This window comes from Culicoides brevitarsis, chromosome 2 (genome assembly GCF_036172545.1).
Source record: "Culicoides brevitarsis isolate CSIRO-B50_1 chromosome 2, AGI_CSIRO_Cbre_v1, whole genome shotgun sequence".
NCBI lineage: Eukaryota > Metazoa > Arthropoda > Insecta > Diptera > Ceratopogonidae > Culicoides > Culicoides brevitarsis.
In genome coordinates this window covers 40,212,624-40,230,311 of record NC_087086.1, presented here as the reverse complement: position 1 = coordinate 40,230,311, position 17,688 = coordinate 40,212,624, and the positions used below count along the sequence as shown (strand labels likewise).

The 17,688-nt window shown below is 23.3% G+C and overlaps 1 protein-coding gene across 1 annotated transcript in view; it reads right to left on the bottom strand.

Moving 5' to 3' along the window:
- Positions 1-15,594, bottom strand: part of LOC134829145 (uncharacterized) — a 62,508-nt gene extending 46,914 nt beyond the window's left edge. Inside the window, exon 1 of the mRNA XM_063842141.1 lies at positions 15,398-15,594. The gene's annotated coding sequence lies outside the window, so the exon portion shown is untranslated. The remainder of the gene's footprint in view (positions 1-15,397) is intronic.
- Positions 15,595-17,688: the final 2,094 nt, after the last annotated feature.

Genomic DNA, 17,688 nt, shown 5'->3' with positions numbered 1-17,688 from the left:
AAACATATAAATACAATTATTATTTAAAAAAAAATGTAAAAAATCATTCAATAATATTTTTAAAAATAAAAAAAAAATTAAATAAAATTATAATTAAAAATTTTAAATAATTAAATTTAAAAAAAGAATTTAAAATTATTTTGAAAATTATAAAAATATTTTAAAATAAAAATATTTTACAATTATGAAAATTATTGAAAAATAAATTTAATTTAAATCCATTCAAAAAAATTAAAAAATTTTTATTTTTCAATTATAAAAAATTTTTCCACAAAAAATAATTTAAAAAAATATTTAAACAAAAAAAATATATAAAAAATAAATTAATTTAAAAAAGGTTAAAACAAGAGCCTTAAATTAGTTCAGCAATCAACCGTCTCGACAACCTAATTAGCCATTCTATTTTTCATCATAGACACAGATTTATTAATGACTGACATAATTGAATCCGAATAATTCAATTATGAATATCTATCGACTTGAACGACGACAACGACGACGTGCGGTTGTCCATCCCAAAAAATGGACCAATCTTATTGAATGTTTGAATGACATGCGAAAAAAATCGTTTCAAGAAGTTTTCCCGTGTTTCGTAGACACAGATTGACCTATTTTTCACACGCAGTGTCTGTCCCCATGCGATCATTAATAACAACAAAAAGAACTCGGGGTATTTAAGCAGCGTTTTTCGGAGGAAAAAACAGAAGAAGAAGAGAAAAAAGTTGCGTTGCCGAAGACGTCAGCATATTTCATCAACTCATAGCGAAAACAAGTCACACGAGGCAAAGCACTCATTCGTGCAATAATGATTGACAGTTTTGTACAACAAAGTGAGGTATTATTGGCATATGTGTACGTGTGAATTGGGGAAAAGTGATTTTCTGAAGGATTTTAATAGTCATCAGTTTAAAGGAAAAAGGGACGAATTGCTGAGAGGGATATTCGATAAATCGAAAAAGGGTAATTTTGATGCTTGAATTTGCTTAATGAGTTTTTTTAAGCTTTGAGATGAAAATTTATATTTTTTTTTATTAATTTAAGACCTCCAAGATGTTCATTTAAGACCTCAAGATGTTCATTTAAGACCTCAAGATGTTCATTTAAGACCTCAAGATGTTAATTTAAGACCTCAAGATGTTAATTTAAGACCTCAAGATGTTCATTTAAGACCTCAAGATGTTAATTTAAGACCTCAAGATGTTAATTTAAGACCTCAAGATGTTCATTTAAGACCTCAAGATGTTAATTTAAGACCTCAAGATGTTCATTTAAGACCTCAAGATGTTCATTTAAGACCTCAAGATGTTCATTTAAGACCTCAAGATGTTCATTTAAGACCTCAAGATGTTCATTTAAGACCTCAAGATGTTAATTTAAGACCTCAAGAATTTCATTTAAGACCTCAAGATGTTCATTTAAGACCTCAAGATGTTTATTTAAGACCTCAAGATGTTCATTTAAGACCTCAAGATGTTCATTTAAGACCTCAAGATGTTCATTTAAGACCTCAGGATGTTAATTTAAAACCTCAAGATGTTCATTTTGGACCTCAAGATGTTAATTTAAGACCTCAAGATGTTAATTAAGCTACAAAAGTGCTCAAAGCTGAACAATTTTAATCCTTCTTCGACTAAATTTACTTGCTTTTCCTTCCAAAGGCACACAAAATACACAAAAATCAATTTTCCAAGAGAATACATCTCCCGTTCTCTTCTCGCACGTATCTCCCGAAATGTTTGTTAATCAAATTAATTTTCCCCATACAAAGTAAATTATGACAAAAATGCCTGCGGAGACCTTGAAAATTTTTCAACTAAAACTTTCCCGAGTGTTGATTTTGCCCGATCGAAAATCAAGTAAATATCCGCCCGGGAATCGAAAACTTTTGCCAGTTCCTGCAAAATATTTTTTTTTTCGTGTAAAAGACGCAAAATTGAATAGAAAATAAAAATAAAACAAACTTTTGCCTCTCCCATTCTCGGCACAAATTACATGGAAAAGAATCCCCATAGAGACCAAATAATTTCATTTAATTTTTTTCTCATCGTCTCTCGTTTTTTTATTCTTCGTGCGTTGCGTTTATCTTTCGGAACTTTAATTGTGTCCCTCCACGTGCAAATTCGAAAACGTCACAAAAACACGTTCAAACAACGTCTTAAACAAATTAAATAAAATTTACCACTAATCAAATAATTCGCTTGTTCATCTCTCTCGTTCCCGCCGCCGCACATAAAAAAACATTCCTTTCATCAAAAAAATAAACTTTCATTTGTCATTTCCTTTCTTTTCTTCGCTTCTCTCTCGTTTTTGCGAGGAGAAATTTTCCCCGGGCCGACATACCAACCAATTTTTCCGTCGTCTTTCATTTAAAATGTAAATAGAAACAACCTATAAATCTCCTAATGACACGCAAAAATTCAAAAAATCTTTCATTTTCGCCGAAAAAGAGACGAACTCACGAAAAAATTCAACTCAGAGAAAAAAAAAATAAGCGAAATTGTATTATTTTATAAATTAGCATGAAAAAGTTAAACATGATTGCTTGGCTTGGAGTGCCTTTTATCCGAAAATAATATCGCGCACGAATATTTTTCGCACACAAAATTTAATTAGTTTTTCGACTTTTTTTCTCATTTCCGTTCAATCTAGCAATTTTATGAAATTCAATTTAATTTTCTTTAAATTTTGAATTAAATCAAAGAAAAAACCAGGCGTCTCCATTTGAACCAAATTTTCCGATTTTGGAATATTCCATCATTGAAGGAGGAACGAACAAGTGTGTGACAAGATTTCTATTGAATTTCATATCCGATAATCCCAGCCAAAGCAAGTGTACAGAAAATGACAATATTGAAAAGGAAACATTCACGGGGAGGAAGGGACTGAGGGCACTTGTAACACAAAACAAAATATATTGTATTGCCATCGGGTGAACATGTATCTCCTCGAGTCGCCTCTTTCTTTCTCTCTCGTGCCATATAAAAAAAAACAACAACAACAACGGGACACTTTCTTCAATTGAAATTTTTCTCCTTTTTTGAGAACGGTCGAAATTTATCCCTTTTGATATCGGAGAAAATTGACATTTCAAAGACACACTTTTGGAAAATTCTTAAAATAGACTAATTACGCACTTTTTGCTAAAGTTTAAAATTTAATTTTGTTTCTTTTGAGTGGTTTGAAGGAAGTTCGTGTGTCAATGAGAGGGAAAATTAGCTTTTATGTTTTATGGAGAAATTTAATAAAATAAAAGTTGATGAAAGATGAAAATATTGCTTGAAAATTATGATTTTTTTTTATTTTTTGATTAATTTATCGATTTTTCGTTTAATTAATTTCTATAAATAAATATTTTTTTATTTATTTTATTTTATGAAAAAAAAATGTTTGATATTTTTAAATTATTAACAAATTTTAATTTTTTTATATTTATTTTATTTTTTTACAGAATTAACTATTAAAAAATTAAAAAAAAATAATTTTCATTATTTAAAATTTTACAAATTTTTTTTTTATTAATTAAATTTAAATTTTATTAAATTTTAATTAAATTTAAATTAATTTTTTTTTAACTTTCTAAAAAAAACTAATTTCCTAAAAAAAATAAAACAAATAGAGAATTTTAAATAAAAATAAAAAAAAATTAATTTTTTTACATAATAAAAATCAATTATCATTTTTTACATTATTATTATTTATTTTTATCAATACAAATTATTAAATTAAAAAAAGTTTTTTTTTCAAAAATTTAAATTTTTATAAAAATTTAAACAATTTAAATTTTTAAGCCATTTTTTTTAAAAATTAATATTTTTTATTTTTAAAGAATGTAAAAAAAATATTCTATTAATTAAATTTAAATTAATTAATTTTATATGAATCAATTTTATTAAATTAAATTAAATTTAAAAAAAAAAAAATTTTTAAATTCCTTGAAATAAATAAAAAAAAAAAATAAAAAATAAATTTAAAAAAATAATAAAAATTAAATTTTTATATTTTTTAATAATTTAATGAAATTTTTTTAGATTTTTTAAAATTCTTTAATTTATTTAATATTTATTTAAAATATTTTTATCATTTTTTTATTATAAATTAAATAATTTTTAATTTTTAAATATTTTTTTAAAATTAAAATCATTAAAAAATTGACAAAATTTTTAATTTTTAAACCAAAAAAATTTTTTTTAAATTATTTATTAAATAAATTAATGAAAATAATTTTTTAGATTTAAAAAAAAATTGGTTCAAAAAATTAAATTGTGTCAAAAAAATGTAACAAAAATCAATCTCTTTGATGCTTTTTTTAATACTTTCCTCGTGGCATCGCATTAAGAAATTTCCATTATTTGTTCTTGTTTACGCATTCAAAAAAGAGAAAAGAAAAAGAAATTTTTTTTCTTGGAAGTGTTTCCGGTAATTTTTCATCTTCGTTTACATAACAAGTCACATTTAATTGATCCACGTTGCCTCCGAGCAGGCAAAAAAGTACCTCACCTCCGTGTTTTGTTGTTAATTAAAACGCACCTCTCCTTTTTCTGTAAAATGATACTTTTTTCCTTTCTCTTTTTTCGCATCATCGTAAATGAGATGATGATGATGAATAATCTCCGGTTCCGCGTTACAAGAGGAAAAATTTAAATAATTAAAATTTTTCACCCGATTCCCCGATGGAACGCAAAAAAATATTTTTCTGCATTTTTTTTGACGACGACGACATAAAAATGTCACAAATGTGTCGCCATTACAGCCGTAACTTGTCATTATCTTATCTATCGTAATTACCGTCACTCACGTGATGCTGCCGTCTTGGGCGTCAATAGTTGCGAGAATAGTTGCCGAGATACGTTGACATAATTTAGCATGTGATATGCAGAGAACGTCGTCGGAAACGATATTTTGATATGGGGAGAAAATTTCCATTGTTATTTTAGTTTTATTCGAAATTTGCCACATTGTGACAATTTTAAATGTTATTTCAGTAAATGCAACATTTTGTCATTTCCGGAGGCAATTTTTCATAATCACTCGGAAAACTTTCGTTTTTGAATGGAAAACTTTTTGGAGAGTAACATGTGAAAGTTTAAAGATTAAGAGCCCTCTCTCACACTTGAGCAAGTTGTTCAGGAAAAATAAACACAGAAGCACTCGAGAAGAGAAAACATCATCGTCATCATTAAAAAAAGGGGGAAAAACGAAGAAAAAGGTGTGAAATGATATGGGATTGACAAGGTAAATTTGCACATCTCAATCATTTGACATCTGACGCAAGGAAAAAATAAATAAATTGTTTAAATTTTCACTTTGTGTGACCTTTTTCGTTGGCGAAACCAGATTGCGAATGATTTTGAACACGTTTTACTTTTTTTTTTTGGGGAATTTACAAGTGTCAATTCATTATTGTGCTTTGATCATGCGAAAAATTTCTTCATTAGGTCATTTTCGTCATTGACGTCTTTATTTTTTTTTGGCATTTCTTGAAATATTTAAAAAAAATTTTTTTTTTCTTATTTTTTACAGTTTTTTTTTTATTTTTCTTAATTTTTTTTATATATATAAAAATTAAAAAGATTAATTTAAAAAAAAATAAAAGAAATTGAAAAATCATATTCTCTTAAAAAATTATTTAAATTTGAATTATTTTTGATTTTTAAATTTTTATTTATTAAAGATTAAAAAATTGGTTATTAAAAAAATTAAATTAAATTATTTATAAAATGAATATTGTAAATATTTTTTATTAAAAACTTTTTATTTACAAAAAACAAAAAAGGTTAAAAAAATTTGAAAAAAATTGGATATTAAAAAAATTTAATTAAATTTTTTATAAAATTAATATTTACAAAATTTTTTATTTACAATATATTAAAAAGATTAAATCCCTTATAAAAATTTAAAAAATCAACGAAAAATAAATTTTAAAAAAATATTCATAATTTATTTTGCATTTTTGAAACAATTCTATAAAAAATTATTTAACTTTCAATTATTTTTTATTTATTTTTCCATATTTTTTTAAAATTCAGTTAATTTTAATTTCTTTGAGTTATAAAAACTATTTTTTTAATAAAAAAAAAATAAAAAAATTATTTTTTAAATAAAAAAGTAAAAAATAAAAATTATTTTTTAATAAAAAATTAAAAAATAAACAATTATTTTTTTAATAAAAATTTTTTTTCATAAAAAAATAGAAAAATTTAATAAAAATTTCATTTAATAATAAAAAGCAATAAAAATTAGATTTTTTTTAAATTTTCATTTTTCAATATTTTCATATTATTAAATTTTTCCTTTGTAAACAGCTCTTAAATTTGAACAAAAATCCCTTTTTTCGTAAATATACCCATAACTTCCCTATTTTTCGTGACGTAAAAAGCTTAACTAACCCAGCAGGTGATCGACCCGCAAAAGAAACGCCAAATCCCATGAATTACTTCTTCCCGCACTTCATTAATGGCCCATTTCATGCACACGAGAGTTCATCAGCAACAAAAAATAAAAAAAAAAAATAAAATTTATGTGCTCTCCATTCAAATATTCGGTCCAGTCAAAAATATTTTCCAGTTCAAAAATCATGAAAAATCTGCAACAATAAAAACTAATAGGATTTTTTATTACTTTTCATGCCATGCCTTCTCTACATTTTTTTTTTGCTGTCAGTAACGAGATGAAGAAGAAAAACGAAGATGCACGAAGCAAAACAAAATAAATTTATGAAAGGAGAGCGAGAAAGATATTTAAAAGGGATCGCAAAGATTTTTTTTGTCCTTTTTTGTGTGTTTTATTTAAAAGGCAGTCAGTAAATGGTGCGCACTTCTTTCGTTTTTCGACGCAGAATGGGAAACGAAAAATTATTATTATAACTTGAACAATAACCAAAAATAATTTGATATTGCGGAAATATATAAAAATAAGGACTTTTTTTGTCTTTCGATCAGCAACAGCAGCAAAAGCAACAAAAAACAATGACAGAATAAAAAATTTAATTTAAAATGACGATACGAGGGAGACAAAAAAAAAATGAAAAAAGGAAGAGAACCACTCCGTGATATGATGATGACACTACTCAAACATGCATGCAATTTGCGTCAACTCATCATCGGCCACTTTTTAATTCATTTAATGATTCATATTCGTTTTCGTTCGTCCGTCGTCATATCGTTGGTCCGGTTCGCTGCTTTTTCTGCGTGTGTTCCGTGCATAAAATTATTGTTATTATTATTTGATGTGCAAGGCACGTCATGTTGGGGTTGCAATGTGTGAAAAATTCTAGTTTCTCAAAAATGATTTTTAATAAAAAAAAATAAAATTAAATAAAAAAAATATTTTAAGAATTTTAAAAAATAATTTTTTAGGAAATTTTATACAAATTGTAATTTAAAAAAAATAAAAAAAAATACATATTTTAGGAAAAATTTTAAAATTAATTAAAATTAAATTTTAAAAAAATTTTGAATTAAATTTAAAAATTTATTTAATTAATTAAATTAATAATTAATTAATTTAATTTATTAAATTTAATTTTTAAATAAAATAATTTTTTAATAAATATTATTTTAATTAATTTCTAATTTATTTTAATTTATTATTAATTATTTTATTTCAATTTTTTTTAAAAAAAAAAATTATTTGTTTAATATAAGTCATATTCAAGACAAAAATATATCTTAAAGCAAAATTTCACTATTTTTTTTTTCGAAAATTTTAATTTTCTCTCCGGATGTCAGAATGAAATTAATCGATTTAAAATATTGAGTACATGTAAAAATAAAAGTATTATTTGAAAAAAAAAATAAATTTGAAGAATAAAAATGTATTCAATTTAATTATTTATTTTTTTTATATTTTTTAGAATTTCAAATACCTAATTAATTATTTTTTAAAAAATTATTTATTTTTTCTATTTTTTAATTTTTTTTTCAATTTATAATGTTTTTTTAATGTATTTTAAAATATTATTTAAAAAAAAATAAATTTAAAGACTAAAAAGTAATTTTTAAAATTATTAAAAAAAAATACAATTCTTAAAATAATTTTTAAAAAATGAATTTTTACCTTCTAAAAAAATTTAAAAAAAAATTAAATCTTTAATTAATTGAAAAAATTATTTTTTTAAATTATTTTTTAATATTTTTTCAGAATTTATAAAAAAAAAATAAAATAAAATTTTTTATATCTTTAATTTTTTTATTTATTTTAGTATTTTTTAATTCTCGCAATTTTTTCTTTTCAGCAAAATAAATATTTTCTACAATTCCGTGTATTTACGACACACAGGAAAATTTTGTGGCAAGCAAGAGATCCGCATTTCAGCATACAAAACAACAACACAACACATGACGAAAAATTGCACATGCAAAATCAATATCCATTAAAAGTTTCATAAAATGGCTGTTTAACATGTCCAAAGGCTTATTGCCTAAAATATTTGCCATGCAATAAACAATCACAGGTGTTACAGGTGCGCGCTGCTGTGCATGCTGTTTACATAATCAATCCACTCATAAAATGCACCCGCAAAACCACTAAAATTTCATTGATAGAATTAAATAATTAAGCGGAGAAAATTTGTTGGAATGCAGCCATCTTTCGGAGTCGATTTGAATCTATTGCGCCACAAATTACGGGCGAAAGCACCTGTTTTCGAATTGAAATTCCGATCGCAACAAGTTTTTGTGTGAAATTATGTCACAAAAAGAGCAAAAAAATGCAATAATAATAAATAAATGCATGAATTGGCAAACAAGCGTTTTCCGATAAACACCCACAAAAAATGTTGAAATTTTATCACATTCACACATTTTTTTGTATTTTTTTCAGAAAGGGACAGCAAAATTGATACCATTGAGAGCGGAGGAGGAAGAGAACAAAAAAGTAGCAAAGAACGCGAGGTAATTCAATTTTAATTTAATTCTAGCGAATTTTGTGGCGGGACCCGAACAATAAAATGCCAAATAATTTAATTAGAAATGTTCATTAGCGCAAAAAATGGATGAAAATTGAATGGAAATAACCAAAAAGGGGAACTTAATTAGTAGCGTGCAGCGTCTTTTTCTTCATTTTCTCGAAAAACTCGAACAAAAAAGAAAATGGATTAATCAGGAAATGACACAAAAATTTTTTTTCTCGAATTTTTTCATGAAAAAAAAAAATTTTTTTAGAAAAAATGCAATTTTTGTCGAAAAAAATTGCTGACATGGATTTTCTTCACGAAAAAAAAAAACAAAAGAAAAAATCGACCATCATTAGTACCGAAGAAAAAAGTAAAATTAATTTTCTTGCGAACAAAAAATCCTGAAATGATGATGATGATTAACAAAAAAGGCAGAAGAAAAGTCATCAAAGAACAACTACTTCGTGTTAGCGTGTCAGCGACAGACTAAAAAATCTCCAAATTAACTTTGGGCAAGAAAAATGCAAGAAAAACGAAGTAAAAATAAAAGAAGAGCAATTATGTTCCTTTCTCGCATAAAGAGCTTAATATTATTGCCCTAATTATAATAGTTGATTTTCCAACGAAAAAGCGCTTGTTTCTGCGCTCAAATAATAAAAATAACGAAAAAAATTATAATAATAAAAGAAGGAAAGAAAGGAGGAGATGATGATGCTTCTTTTTCTCTTCTTCTACTTTTTTTTGTTCATTTCATGTCGAACAAAGGCAATAATAATATTTTTTTGCGTTTTACCTAATTAAGGTTCATTGTTTCAAATGATTATTGAAAGTTTTGTGCACCTCGTGATTTAATTTTTTTTTTTTTTTTTATATAAAATAAAATTTATTGGGTTTTTATGAAAATGAACAAACATCGGGTAAAAGCCATTCAATTAATGTTTGTCCATGTGTTTGAACATGATTACTTGAATGGTGCATTAAGTCGCCATTGTCTGCAAAAGCTCTCTATCTATGAACATAATTGGCATTAATTATGTTAAATGAATTGCAATGCAACCATAATTTAAACATTTATTATTATTTGTCAAGTGTTTAATTATCGTGCAGAGTTTATCAATTATGTTGCACGAACAGGAAAAAATATGTTTTTTGTAAGGTTTTTAATTAGTTAGATAGAATTTTTAATAAAAATTTATTTTTTTTCGAATTTTATAAAAATTTATTAAAAAAAAATGGAAAAAATTAAAAATTTTCTAAAAATTTTTGCTTTGTAACGCTTTAACTCAGATTTTGGTTCAAGATTGAATTTTTTTTTTATATGTGTTAAGAAAAGCTATGAGAAGGTTTAGGAGCAGAAATATTTAAAAAATCTATGAAAAATTATATGAAAAAATTATTATATATTTTTTAAATATTTTTTTTTTATTATTTTTTAAGAAAAATATTTTTAAAAAATAAATAATAATTTTTTCAAATAATTTTCTACAAAATTTTTTCATAGATTTTTTAAATGTTTCTATAAAACTTTATAAGATAAAAAAAAATTTAAAAGATTCTTGAAAAAAATTAAATTAAAATTAAAATAATAAAAATTTTTAATTTTTAAAAAGTATGAAATTTTCGAATAAATTGGATGCCTTAAAAAAATAAATAAATTATTAAAAAAAAAAATAAAAAAATTAATTAATAAGATAAAAAATATTTTAAGGCTTAAAAATTAAATTAAATTAAAATAATAAAAATTTAATTAAAAAGTATATCTTGAAAATTAAATCTTATTTAAAGAAAAATTTAAAAAAAATGAAAAAAAAATAAAAATTAATAAATATATTTTTTTTTTTGTTAAATTTATAAAATTTTTAGAGATTTGTATAAAAAATAAATTTATAAATAAATTAAATAAATAAAAAAATTAAATAAAATAAATAAATAAAAATTATTTCTTAAAATAAATTTTAATATTTAAAAAAATATAAAAAATAAAAATAATAAAAATTTATTTAAAAATTTTAGAAAATATTTTTTTTTGAATAAAAGAAGATAAAAAAAATTATGGAAAATTTTTTTAAAATTACTCATTCTCGAAATTAATTTTAAAAATAAATAAAAAAAAATAATGAATTTCATATAATTTTCTTATAATTTCTCATCCGGCAATATACTAAAATTTTAAAGACAAAAACTTAAAATTATTACTGTTTAACGTCAAAAGCTGAATAAATGAACATCACTCAAAATTGTCTCTTAAAACGAACATCAAACATCCTCTATTGCTCTATAATTAGGGTCACATCAAAGTTTTGCCATCATCATGAAATATTATTACCGAATTCTATTTCTATCGTAAAACGAAGGGAACTCCTCCAGCTAACATTATCTTTTTAACTGCAGTACTTACTTTACTTACTGGGTTTGTCCCTTTCATTTCGTTTTTTTTCTCTGTTGTCAACTTTCAATAAGTAACAATTTTGCTAAGATGACACCATTACGGGACCTTTTTATTAAAATTTCATGTTATATTTGTCCTCGGAGGATTTCTTACGTCTTCTAAATTAAACAATTATTTCAACGCAATATCATTTAATTAGTGTCGTCGTTGGCTGCGTTGCCAAGCAGCTGCTATAAAATATATTTTTATACGTCAATTAAGATTCATATCGTTTGACCACGAGCGAGGCATCACATGTGCGGCTAAAGGATCAGTTTGATTCATTTAACACAGATAATAATTATGCGCCGCTCTCTGTCTCTCTCTCGAAGGTACAATTCGTTCCGTTTTTTGCACTAAACTCTGCCTAATGATCATATAATAAATATCAACGTTATCCCCGAGTCCGTATGGAGAGCCATTAAATGTGAGAAGGACCATAAAAATATTTTTCCATAATGTAATTTTACGATGCTAACATGCGTTATTATTTAAATGCATGACTTCAACGGAGCACGGAGGTATGTCAGCATGACAATAACAATAATCCACTTAAGCATTTTTCGTCCTCAACTACTGTTTGAGTGTCTGTGTGTGTGTGTTGGCATTCTTCTTGTTAATATAACATAATAATGTGCGAACATAATGACGAACTGCCCTATCATGTGTGAGTTCAAGTCATGCGAGATAAACTAATTATCAGGAAAAATGGAGGCGACTTGTAGAACAAAAAAAAAATATTAATAAAAATCTCGAAATTGCTTGATTTACCTTTGAAGAGAGCAATTTTGATAATTTCAGGTAAGGACAGACATTTATTAATTTTATCTTACTTCATAAATCACGTTAAAAATTTCAAAATGTGTATTGGGATGAAAATTTTAAGTGTGCATTGGGATAGTATTTTGAAATATGCATTGGGTCAAAATTTAAATATTCTTAAAATATTCATGAAAATAAATAATTTTTAAATATGCATTAGGGCGAGATGTGAAAAATGAAATTTCAGAATTTGCATTGGGACAAAATTTTGAAATACGCATTGGGAAATAATTAAAAACATAAAGTGAGCCAAAATATGCTTGGGATTCAAAATTTAATGTTTTGAGAGCATAAATTGTGAAGAAATTTTTAAAATATGCATTGGGCTAAAATTTTAGAATTTTGATATTTTAATAATAATTATTTTGGTTAGTTAAAATTAAATAAAAATATGATTAAAAAATTTATATAATTCAAAATTTACCTTAAAAAATAATTTTAAATTAGATTGAACGAAATAAAAAATGTTAAAATTTGCATTGGGTTAAAATTTAAAAAAATTGCAATTTTTGAATTTTTAGAATATTAAATTATTTTGGTAAAAAATTAATAATAAAATGAAAATATAAATATTTAAATAAAAAATTTAAATACGACTTTGATCGAAATAAAATTTCAAAATGTGCATTGGGGTAAAAATTCGCATTGGGACTAAATTTTAAATTACGCATCGGGAAATATTTTTTTTATCTAATAATTTTATTTTAATAATAAATAATAAAAATTTAAATTGAAAAAAAAACAAAATTGTGAGAAAATTTTTAAAATATGCATTGGGTTAAAATTTAAAAATGTTTAATTTAATTAAATAATTATTTTTGTTAATTTAAATTAAATAAAAAAAATATTTAATTAAAATATAAAAAATATTAAAGAGAATAAAAAAATAAATATGATTCGGGATGAAATTAAAAAATTTCAAAATTTGCATTGGGGCGAAATTTTTTAAATTTTTAATAAATTTAATAATTTTTGATAAAAAACTCAAAAAAATTCTTTAAAAATTGCAATAAAATATTAAAATTTTTATAATTTAAAAAAAATCCTTACTGCATCTGACTTTTTCTCACAAAAAACGAAAGAAAAAAATAAAGAGGAAGAAAAAAATTACCAGCATGATACAAGACAATTACAGCTGATAGCATCTCTAATATAAAAGTATTCTTCTTCTCCGTTCGCCGTTCACCGTTTTCTTATAGAAGTACTACATTATTTTCATGATAAGTGGTTTACTATTAAGTAACATCGTAACGCAATGGCCTCACAACATAAAATATAATAAAATAATAATCGTTCCGTACCCTGATGATGATGGCACAGTTCCCCAGCGACGACGACGACTGTAAGAACATTAAAATTGCGAACAACAAAAAAATTATATACTCTCCAATAAAATTCTTCTTTTTTCGTCGTCGTTGGTCTCCCACATTGAAGGAAACGGAGTAAAAATGCATTCTTTCATTCATTCATCTCCAACATCCAACATCGTTTGACTGCAGCATGAACTAAACCTTCTTCTAAACACCATTCTTCTCCTCTTTTTATGCATTCACAACTTTGCCATATATTTAATTTTTTTTTGCTCATCATTTACGACGATGTGCAATTTCATCCGCTCTCTTTATAGCGCTGAATGATAGTAAAAAAAAGAATCTTTTATATATCGTTTTAATTTATTGCTTGAAAATGCATCTTTTGCTAGCAGGCGGCCTCGAGCCACTCTACCAGAAGCAAAAATAATAATAAATAATAATAAAAATGATGATCATAAAAATGAATTTTGCGAGCGAATGCAAGAGACGATGACGGGACGATAAGAAATAAAAGTGGACTGACATTCAATTTATGATTAATAAAAGAAATTCGTGTTTCAATTTTCCAACAGGCATCATTGAAAAAGAACTCTCGAGAGTGAATTGAGGAAAAGAGCGAAGAACAAAAGCTTTGAATTGGCTCGGAAACAATTGCCGCTAATTATCCATTCTTCATCAATTTTTTTTTGTTTCAAGTTTTTTTTTTCATTGTTTCGAAAGAAAAAAAATAGTTATTGAAAAAATTGCAGGTAGCTTTTCATGTTTGATTGTTTCGAAATATTGTTCAGTCATTTTTATGAGAGGATTTTAAGAGGAATGAAAATTACTCTCGAGAGATTTTTTCTTTAATTTGAGCATAAATCTTAATTTTAATTACAAAAAAATATATTTTTTCTTAAAAATTTTCTTTTTTTTTTTTGAAAATTTCTTTTAGTTTTAAAAAAATCTTAAAATTTTAATAAATTCTAAAGAAATTTAAATTTAAACAAAAAATTCATATTTTTGAATTTTTGTCATGAAAATGTCAAAAATAAATAAATTTTATAAAAATATCAATATGAATTATTTTTTTTTTTAATTTTTAATTTCAAATTTTTAAAATTGAAAAAAATATGTTATCTAAAATATTTTTTTAAATTTTTAATTAAATTTAATTTTAAAAAGTTAGAAATTTTTTATTTTTTTATTTATTTTAATTCAATAAATTATATTTTTAATTATTTCTTAATAAATTTATTTTTTAACTATTTTATTTTTTTTAAAATATTTCAAACTATAAAATAAAATTAAAATTCAACCTAAATTGAACCTTATATCGAAAAATTTCTTGTCTACTCAACATACCATCCCTCAAAAATCGTACAAATTTTTTAAATTAAAACTTTAATAATTTTTAACAAAAAACTTAAACAAAAATTCATATTTTTGATTTTTTGTCATTAAAATGTCAAAATTAAATAAATCTTATTAAAAAATGATTTTCATATTATTAATTAAAATAATTTTTTAATTTAAATTTATTTTTAAACATCAAAATATCGACTTGACAACCTTCAAGATTTTTTTAAATTATTTTTATTTAATTAATTATTTTTTTTAATTATTAAAATTAATTTTTAATTTATTTTTTTTATTTAAATGAATTTTATTTTTAATAATTTTTTTTTATTTTTCAAAAATATTTTTTTGATTTTTTTTTATTTTAATTATTTAAATTATTTAATTATTTAATCATATAAAATTCTTATTGAACCTTTAACTCAACATACCCTCAAAAATACAAAAAAAAAATCGTACAAATTTTTTTAATTAAAATTTTAATTTATTTTGTATTATTTCCCTTACTTTTTACTCAATACTTGTTCGTGCAACAACAACGCGAAAAATGTATCAGGTGTTCACAGCAAAACAAAAAAAAAGTAAAATTAATGAAAAAATTACCTTAATAATGATGAGACCGCTTCCTTCCTCGAACATCCACTCTCCTGATTCTTCTTCACTAAAATATCATCAGTACTCATATTCCACTTGAAAACGTGTTTTATTAAATATTTTTTCTCCTTTTTATCATTTATTATTATTTTTATTATTCTTTCTATTATTCATAGTCCTTCGTTCCTTTAACAACACACTTTATTTTTTTCTTCTTTTCTTTCTTTCTCAAGTATCTCCTTTTTATTGTTTTTTATTATTGTTATTAATATTTTATTCATTCATTCACTTAATTCACGGAGTGTGACGATAATTTGATAATTATTGTTAAATATTAACTATTTATTCGACAGAATGTATTTATACAAATATTTTAATAAAAATCGTTTATGTTTAATTTATTCATTTAATTCACTGAATATTTTTTTTTATGCAGCACTATTTAGATTCATGAATATTTCTCGTCGTGTTCCCGTGTTCTGAACACTAAAAACTGTGGAAAATTCGAGCTCGGGGACTTGTTTTGTTCTCCTTCGTCTCTTATCATCATCATTGTTTCATTTTATTTTTATGATTATTTTATACTTTTTTTTTCTTTCTTTAGTCAGTCACAGACAAGATAACACGAAAGAAGACAATATATGCATAATATGATGATTATTATTATTTATATTACAAGAAGATGTTTTTTCTTCAGAGACACGAAATTCGCACTTTTTTCTGAAACGAAAGCAAAAAAAAGAATAATGAACATTTTTGAGTCACATTTCACCTAACGAACATTTTCATTATTATTATAATATTTTTCTTCATTGTCAAAAAAAAAAATACAACAAAAACAAACAAACAAAAAGAAAAAGTTTCCCTTTTATTCTCGAAAGTGCGCGCCGCGCGATGGATTGATTATAATCTGAATTGTTGTTGGCTTTATTATTCTAATTTAATATTATTATACATGTATGAATGTTATTTTTATTATTATTATTTTTCGTGCGAGTATAACATGCCACATTGTTATGTACAAAAAAATTTAACAATGTAGAATTTTTCTCATATACGTTTGAGACATGTTGTAGTCTTGAGAGAGAGAAAAAAAATTAAATTGGAAAAAGGGTGCAGGAAAGGTTTTTCAATCTGTCTGTTCATGTCAATTTGGGAGTTTATTAATATAAATTTTTGTATCAAATAATCTTGATATGTTAAGGTACATATTATGAATAAAAATTAGATATAACACAAAATTTATGCTAAATAAATAAAAATATTTATGTTGTTTTTTATTGAAAAAAAAATATTATTTTTATATTAATGATATATTTTCTTCATATGATATATCTATTTGATACAAACTTTTTAAAGAATGAAAATAATTTATTTAAAATAAATATTAAAATAATTTTTTAATTAAATTTTTAAAAAATCTATATTAAGGAAAACATAAATAAATTTATTATTATTTAAAATTAATAAATTGATTAAAAATTATTATTTGACAATAATTAAAATTTTTTAATAATTTATTAAAAAAAAAAAAATAAAATTAAATAATTAATAAATAAATAAAATTTTATTAATATTATATTTTTTTATAACTCATTATTTTAATTAAAAATATTTTTTTTTATATTTCAATACAAAAATAAATATATTTATTGAAAAATTTTTTAAAAATTTATAAATTTTTATAATTTATTAAAATTAAATGAATATGAATTTTCCATAATATACCAAAATTAAAATTAAAAAAAAATATATATAATTTAATAAATTATAATATTGATATCAAAAATTATAATAAACCATTTATGTAATAAAAATTAAATTAAATTAAAAAACATAAATTTAATAAATAAAATATTTAAAAATAAATGTAAATGTATCTCATAATAAGAGGATTTTCGCTAATATCTTTAAATGGCGCCTGTACATCGAAAACGCAAAATTTGGAAAAAGTCCAAAACAAAAGTTGTTTCTAAAGACAAAACCTTCAATTTGAGACGGAGAACCGTGATCTAACTCAATTTTCAAAAATGGGTACATGAGCCCTCATAATAAGAGGATTTTGGCTGAAATTTTTTTTGATCAATTTTTTTTTGCTAACATCTTTAAATGGCTCCTGTACATCGAAAACGCAAAATTTGGAAAAAGTCCAAAACAAAAGTTGTTTCTAAAGACAAAACCTTCAATTTGAGACGGAGAACGGTGATCTACAAAAGTTGAAAAAATTTTCAAAAATGGGTACATGAGCCCTCATAATAAGAGGATTTTGGCTGAAATTTTTTTTCATCAATTTTTTTTGA